Below are 8,188 nucleotides of genomic sequence, written 5' to 3'. Positions count from 1 at the left end.
TCTCCTGTGGCGCCATGCCCTCCACAAGCCCTGAGCCTGGCACCAACCCACCCACAGCCAGCCCAGGCCGCCCAGCCCCCATGACTGTTCAGCCCTCTGAACGCCCCACATCCAGGGTCCCCACGCAGACGGCCTACAGCGCAAACGGGGCTTTTTGCCAAGGGCTCTACTGCGGTGTTACTATAGTGACCACCACAGTGAGACATGGGGCAGCAAACCCTGCCAACCGTATGGCCAACCAGCCCCCACGGCCGGGCCTCACGGCCTGAGCTTCAGAGACCAGACCTTCGGCCATCTGGGCCACTCTGGGCGGATGCGGCCCACGGGCCCATATCCAGACTCTGAGATGACTGCACTGACCCTGCAGCCACACATCCTAGCCCAGCAAGCTGGCCCTGACCACTAGCACTCAGTACACCCCCAAACAGGGTCAGGAAGGACAGAGCCCACGCTGGGCAAACCGTCAGGTCAAGTTTCCCAGGGGCAGGACCTGAGACACCTCCAACCCTGCTGGGAGCTCAGGGAAGCTCACAGCAGTGGACGCTGGAGCTGGGCCGTACTCAACTGCATAGGAGCTCGCCAGGGAGCAGGCTGGGAGGGGTTCATGCAGAGGCAGCAGCTCCCAGCATGCTGCCAGACCCGAGGTAGGGGAGTCCGGATCCAGGCCCGGCCTGAAGGGGCTCGGGGGGCCTCTCACATGTAGCAGGGGTGTGCAGGTCCCTTGTGCAGTGTCCAGAGATCATGGACAGGGCGGGCACTGCACCAGAAGCCAAGCCAGTGACCAGCCTCTGCAGGAAGCGCCCGTGGGAGCCAACACCTAAGTCTCCCTCCCAGCCCTGCAGCGTGGCCACCCACCACCCCACAGGTCAGCCTGGGGAGCTCAAGACGGACTGGCGTCCCTACCTGCCAGGTTCCTGTGCAGGACGCTGTCCACAGGCGCAATGCTTGGGCCTCTGCTCAGCTTCCGAGGTTCCCTGGCCCACCACCACCGACCTGAAGGGGCTCGGAGTGCAGGCCCAGCAGGACATAAGACCTGGGCTCAGATAGCCACTCGGTCCAGGGTGCACTCAGCCCTGCACCTGGAGGTGGGTCCTCCATGGCCGCAGCATTGGCTGGGCAAGGAGGCATCACAGGCCACCCTGCCGTTGGGCCGTCCAGCCCTGGACCAGGACTAGGTTCTCAGAACCCTCCCCACCACGGGACCCGTCCAGACCTGGGCCAGCTGACAGCTCCCAAGGGCTCCACACCCAGCAGACAAGACCAAGGGGGCGCTGAAAACCAACAACTGGGGTTTCTGATGCCGGCTGTGTCACGGTGGTATTGTGGTAGCTATTGTGGTAGTTATTATGGTACCACAGTGACACTGTCCAGGACAGAAACCCCCGTCCCAAGGTCCCAGACCAGGGAGCCTGTCTTCCAAGACCGGGGTACCGCCCTGCCCTCCTGACCATCAGACTGCACCCTGCACGCCCTCACCCCACTGGCTCAGGGAAGCAACAGCCTGAGGAAGGGTCCTGGGCCAGGCGCTGGGCTATGGGGACCCAGACAATGAGACCCCCAGCAGGTTCCAGCCCCCTGACCCTGGAGGAACTTCCAGAGGCCTGTGCCAGGCTGGGGACCGACCCTAAGAACCCTCCCCCGACAGGGCCCATCCAGACAGCTCTGGAGGTCTCCATGTCCACCAGACAAGACCAAGGGGGCGCTGAAGGCCAGCAACTGGGGTTTTTGATGCCGGCTGTGTCACGGTGGTAGTTATGGTGGTTATGGTTATGGTGGTTATGGTTGTTATGGTTATGGTTATGGTTATGGTTATACCACAGTGATACTCTCTGGGACAAAAACCCCTGCCCCTGAGGGTCCACGACCAGGGAATCTGTAAGCTGTGTTTGGGGCACCACCCTGCCCTCCTGCCATTGGACTGCACCCTGCACGCCCTCACCCTGCTGACTCGGGCAGCAACAGCCTAAGATAAGGGTCCTGGGCCAGGAGCTGGGCTGTGGATACCCAGACAATGAGATCTCCAGCAGGTTCCCGCCTCCTGATCTGGAGGAACTGCCGCAGGCCTGTGCCAGGCTGGGGACCGACCCTAAGAACCCTCCCCCCGCAGGGCCATCCAGACCTGGGCCAGCTGACAGCTCCCGAGGACTCCACGTCCACCAGACGAGACCAAGGGGACGCCGAAGGCCAGCAGCTGGGGTTTCTGATGCCGGCTGTGTTGTGGTGATGATACGATAGGTGTGGTTTTAGTTATTGTAGTGTTGCTACCACAGTGACGCTCTCAGTGTCAGAAACCCCTGCCCCGAGGTCCCAGACCAGGGAGCTTGTCCTCCAGGTCCGGGGTACGGCCCTGCCCTCCTGACCATCGGACTGCACCCTGCATGCCCTCACCCTGCTGACTCAGGGCAGCAACAGAATGAGGAAGGGTCCTGGGCCAAGAGCTTGGCTGCTGGGACCCAGACAATGAGGCCCCCAGCAAGTTCCAGCCCCCTGACCCTGGAGGAGGTTGTGCAGGTCAGAGGCCGGCTGGGGACCGGATCCTCAGAACCCTCCCTGCCGCAGGGCCCGTCCAGACTGGACCAGCTGACAGCTCCCAAGGACTCCACGCCCACCAGACGAGACCAAGGGGGCGCTGAAGGCCAGCAGCCGGGGTTTCTGATGCCAGCTGTGTCACGGTGGTAGTTGTTATAGTGGTTATGGTTATGGTTATGGTTGTGGTTATGGTTATGGTTATACCACAGTGACACTCTCTGGGACAAAAACCCCTGCCCCTGAGGGTCCACGGCCAGGGATCCTGTAGGCTGTGTTTGGGGCACCGCCCTGCCCTCCTGACCATCGGACTGCACCCTGCACGCCCTCACCGGTCTGTCTCAGGAAAGCAACAGCCTGAGGAAGGGTCCTGGGCCAGGAGCTGGGCTGCGGAGACCCAGACAGGAGACCGCCAGCAGCTTCCCACCCCTGACTCTGGAGGAACTTGTGCAGGCCTGAGGCAGCCTGGGCCTCTGCTGGGACGCCATGGTCTCAGCCACTCATATCGACGGCCACAGGCGGGCAGTGGGCCAGGATCAGACTCAAAGGCCCACACTCCCAGGTCCTGTCCTGCCCGGCAGCCCAACCTGGTAACAGAGGTCCCGGGCCTGGGGCCCACTGGGGTTCCGGGCAGCCGTGGGTCATCACGGAGCTGAGGGGAGCGACACCGCGATAGGAGATGTAGCCAAACCGGCCCCCAGGTCCCCGACCCCGGTACGCGACCCCTGGACAGCTGAGTGCGGCCCAGCCTGCACCGCCTCAGACCTGGGGTGAGCCAGCTATGCCCAGCGGTGCCTCGTCTCCAGGTCCTGGAGCTGGGCGAGTCATGGGTCCCGACTGTGTCCCCACCCTCCTCCGTGTCTCCAGAGTCACCGGCCAGAACTGCCCCTAGTGTCCCGAGGTGCCCAGGGTCGTGTCCAGCCCCTGCAGACCCCGCATAGACACCCAGGAGGCTCAGAGCCACACTGTCCACAAGTGCCCACCAGGACCACAGCCCCCCACGCCCTGTCTGCTGCCCGGGGCCGTCCGCAATGCTGGCTCACAGAGAGCGGACCTGGAGGACCCCACGGTGGGCAGGATCGAGGCAGCACTCAGGCCCCGTTTCAGGAGGGAGCCCTGGGAAGCCCACCCCAAAAGAGGCCCTCGGGTCCTCGTCCCAGCCACGGGGCAGCCCCAGGGTCGTCTCCTCCTGGGGGACAGTCTCTCACGCAGGTCCTCCTCAGGAGCCCCACAGTATGGCCCCTCCGGGTGTTCACACCTCTGCCCCAGCTCTGGGGTCTCGGCCACCCCAGGCAGCCGTGGTGCCCCGGCCCACAGCAGGACCCCCAGAAGCCCATGGGCCCCGTGGGATCTACATTCCGGTGTGTCCACAGCCTGCGCCTGCCCGCCGTCACCCTGAGCCTGTCTGCAAGAGGAACTGGACCCCGCGCGGGGCAGAGGTTCAGGGCGGCACTCACCAAGCTCCTTTCCTGGGAGTGGGCCACGCGCCAGACCTCAGGGCCAGCGCTGGTCTCTCCAGGGCGGTGGCTTGACACAGCCGGGCATCCCAGCAACCTCTTTTCTGTGTGGCAATGCCTCGCCCTGCCACCGCCCCCAGACAGGAAAGCCCTTAAGCCCCAGGCAAGCTCCGGTGACAGCTGCTCACTGAGTCTGACTGCAAAGCCCCTTCCTGCCTGGCTTCCTGCCCTGCCCCACCCCACACACAGGCCTGGAGGTCCACAGAGAGTTCTAGCAGAGAGCGGGACTGTCCTGCCCAGAGGCAGGGTGCCCTCCACTCCTTCCCTCGTTCACCATCCAGGGACCCTGCACGGGGCCTGGGCGGGGGCCACAGTCAGGTGCAGGCCTCGCTGCAGTCCTTGAGCAAAGACGCAGAGCATGACAGGGAGGCCGGATCTCCCTGCTCAGGCTGGCCTGGAGTCGGTCAGCGTGACTTCCTGGAGGAGGCAGCACTTTCAGCTACAGTTGGAGGGACGAGCATCTAGGACTCGGTGACAGGACACAGGGGTGCACGAGGGCACCTCAGGACCCTGCCTGCGCTGGCCGGGGAAGGACGGAGAAACAGCTCAAGGACTGGAGGCTCGGGGCTCTGACACCCTGTGCTCAGGCAAGAAGGGCTCCAGCAGGCAGGGGCTCCTTGGCCCCAAAGCTCTCAGTGCTCCTGACCCTGCACAGTGGGGAGGGCCTGAGGTCATGCAAAGGCCCCCCACACCTGCTCCAGGTCCCTAAGATCCACGCAAAGCTCTAATCCCCAAGATCACCCAGAGTCTCACTGAAATGCAGAAAGCGGTGCAGCAGTCGGGGCAGGGGGCACCAGGAGACACCCTGGTCCACAATGCTGGGGACCCCAGAGAGCCCTGACGGCTCCCTCCCTGGTCACACTGCCGTCCACCTGGAGCTCGACACGGACCACTGGGAATGCGCTCCCTGGGCCCTGAGAGCCTCTGTTCCCCTCGCTGTCAGTCACCAGCGTGCACACCCTCAGGTCCTGGCTGGTCACAGGCCCCGGCCTCCTCCAGCCTGGCCCAGGCCGAGCATGAGACACTACCACACCCACGGCCCCACCTCCAGGATCGCACTCTGCCCACCCACTCCCCTCTCCGGTTCCGTCCCTACAGTCCCCCTGACCCCCAACCCTGCACCTTTACCCTCCCCACCCCACCCCCTCACTTTTCCCTCCATGAACCCCCTGCACTGCTACTCCCCTCTCTGCCCTGGCCCTGGGGTCTCCTCACCCAACTAGGTCAACCCGACACCACACCCGAGCCCCGAGCCCCCTTCTGCCCAGCACAGCCCACGTGGGACCCCTCCACCCACAGCTCTTGTCCTTCGTCTCTGGGGCTGATCTTCCTCACGCCCACCCAACGCCCATCCTCCCCTCGTCCTTCCCAGTGCAGCCCGGGCCCCTCTGCCCCCAGGGGCATCCACGTGACCCTGGTATTCACCGTGAGATGCACCGCAGTCCAAGGGCAGGGCTTCCAGAGTGCGGCTCACTCTCTGCCCATCCTGGGACGCAGATGCAGTGTCTGGGATGAGCAGCCCCTTTGCCCACCAACTACGGACAGCAGAGGAGAATTCAGACACATCCTTGGTCCCAGTGGTGAAGAACTGATGCTTTTGAACTGTGGTGTTGGAGGAGACTCTTGAGAGAGTCCCTTGGACTGCAAGGAGATCCAACCAGTCCATCCTAAAGGAGATCAGTCTTGAGTATTCATTGGAAGGACTGATGCTGAAGCTGAAGCTCCAATACTTTGGCCACCTGATGGGAAGAGCTGACGACTCCTGGAAAAGACCCTGATGCTGGGAAAGACTGAAGGCGGGAGAAGAAGGGACAGCAGAGGGTGAGATGGTTGGATGGCATCACTGACTCAGTGCACATGAGTTTGAGCAAGCTCCAGGAGATGGTGATGGACAGGGAGGCCTGGCGTGCTGCAGTCCATGGGGTCACAGAGTCAGACACGACTGAGTGACTGAAGAGACTGAGCATGACTTCACAATAAGCAAAGCAGCACCTACACATGATCAGACCAAACATAAGAGGCGAGGAATGTGGCCCATTTCCTTATAAAAAAATTCTGTCAGTGCCGATAAAACTGTGTTGAAGAGAAAATGTGATCCAAGAATTTCATGCCCTCCAAAAAAGCAACTAGTATTGAAGTACATTTTTCACAGGCATCAACTTGGGAGAGTGTCTCCTTGAGGTCCTTCACAATTGAATGAATTTTATATTTATGTGTATATATATAGAGAGAGAGTTATAAGAAAATATAATATTATCCTCAATAGTCTATACTGTTCCTATTGAATATATATATGCATATGTGCATGTATACACATATATTTCATATTAAATATGTATAATATTGTTCATTTGCTAAGTTGTGTCCGACTCTTTGCGACCCCATGGACTGTAGCCCCCAAGCTCCCCTGTCTATCTCCCAGACCTAACTCAAATTCATGTCCATTGAGTCAGTGATGCTCTCTAACCGTCTCATCCTCTTACGCCCCTATTTCTTTTTGCCTTCTATCTTTCCCAGCACGAGTCTTTTCGCCGACTCTTGGAATCAGGGTTACAAAGAAGTGGAGCTTCAACATCAGTCCTTCCAATGAATAATCTGGGTTGATTTCCTTTAGGAAGACTGGTTGGATCTCCTTGCAGTCCAAGGGACTCTCAAGAGTCTTCTCCAACACCACAGTTCAAAAGCATCAACTCTTCAACACTCAGCCTTTTTTGTGGTGCAACGCTCACTTCTGTACATGACTACTGAAAAGTCATAGCTTTGACTACATGGAACTTTTGGCAAAGTGGTGTCTCCTTTTAATATGCTAAGTTTGTCATAGCTTTCCTTCCAAGCAGCAAATGTCTTTTAATTTCATGGCTGCAGTTACTGTCTGCAGTGATTTTGGAGCCCAGGAAAATAAAGTCTGTCACTGGTTCCACTTTTTCCCTTCTATTTGCCATGAATTGATGCTACCAAATGCCGTGATCTTAGTTTTTTGAATGTTGAGTTTCAAGCAGCTTTTCCATTCTCCTTTTCCACCATCATGAAGAGACTAGTTTTGCCTCGAGTTTCTGCCATTAAAGTGGGATCATCTGCGTATCTGAGGTTGATATTTCCCCAGAAATCTTGATTCCAGCTTGTGATTCATCCGGTTCAGCACTTCACATGATTTACTCTGCATAGAATTTAAATAAGCAGGGTGACAATATACAACCCTGTTGTACTCCTTTCCCAATTTAGAATCAGTCTGTTCTTCCAAGTCATGTTCTAACTGTGGCTTCTTGACATGCACACACATTTCTCAGAAGATAGGTAAGGTGATCTGGTTCTCCTATCTCTTTGAGAATTTTCCATGTTTGTTGTGATCCACGCAGTCAAAATTTTAGCATCATCAATAAAGCAGAAGTAGATGTTTTTCTGGAATTCTCTTGCTCCCCCATAACCGATCAAATGTTGGCAATTTAATCTGTGGTTCCTCTGCCTTTTCTAAATCCAGCTTTTACATCTGGAAGTTCTCAGTTCACATTCTGTTGAAGTCTAGCTTGAAGGATTTTGAGCTAGCATGTGATACCTTGCTAGCATGTGAAATGAGTGCACTTGTACAGTGACTGGAACATTCTTTGGCATTGCCCTGCTTAGGGACTGGAGTGGAAACACCATTTCCAGTCCTGTGATCACTGCTGAGTTTTCCAAATTGGCCGACATATTGAATGCAGTGCCTTAACAGCATCATTTTTTAAGATCTTAAATAGCTGGGCTGGAATTCTGTCACCTCTACTAGATTTGCTCCTCATAATTCTTCCTAAGGCCCATTTGATTTCACATTCCAGGATATCTGGCTCTAGGTGAGTGACCACACCGTCTTGGTTATCCAGGTCACTAAGGCATTTTTATATAGTTCTGTGCATTCTTACCACTTCTCCTTAATGTCTTCTGCTGCTGTTAGGTCTTATTTGAGATTTTTCTTGTTTTTCTATGAAGCCCTATATCACTATGAACTCCCCTCTAAACACTGCCTTTGCTGTATCCCATAGACTTTGTACATGTTCTCATTGTCTTTTGTCTCAAGGTATTTTCCATTTCCTCTTTGATTTCCTCATTGACTCGTCGGTCTTATAGTAGCATGTTATTCAGTCTCCAGGTAGTGGTTTTTTCTCATTTCC

At 57.2% G+C, this 8,188-nt stretch overlaps 1 long non-coding RNA gene across 1 annotated transcript; it reads left to right on the top strand.

Moving 5' to 3' along the window:
• Positions 1-537: 537 nt before the first annotated feature.
• On the top strand, positions 538-6,311 carry LOC132343318 (uncharacterized). Its single transcript, XR_009492069.1, has 2 exons — positions 538-2,235; positions 2,560-6,311. It is a non-coding gene; the product is annotated as an uncharacterized lncRNA (long non-coding RNA).
• The last annotated feature ends 1,877 nt before the right edge of the window (positions 6,312-8,188 follow it).

Source organism: Bos taurus, chromosome 21, assembly GCF_002263795.3.
Source record: "Bos taurus isolate L1 Dominette 01449 registration number 42190680 breed Hereford chromosome 21, ARS-UCD2.0, whole genome shotgun sequence".
Classification (NCBI taxonomy): Eukaryota; Metazoa; Chordata; class Mammalia; order Artiodactyla; family Bovidae; genus Bos; species Bos taurus.
This window is presented reverse-complemented; position numbering and strand designations above follow the sequence as displayed.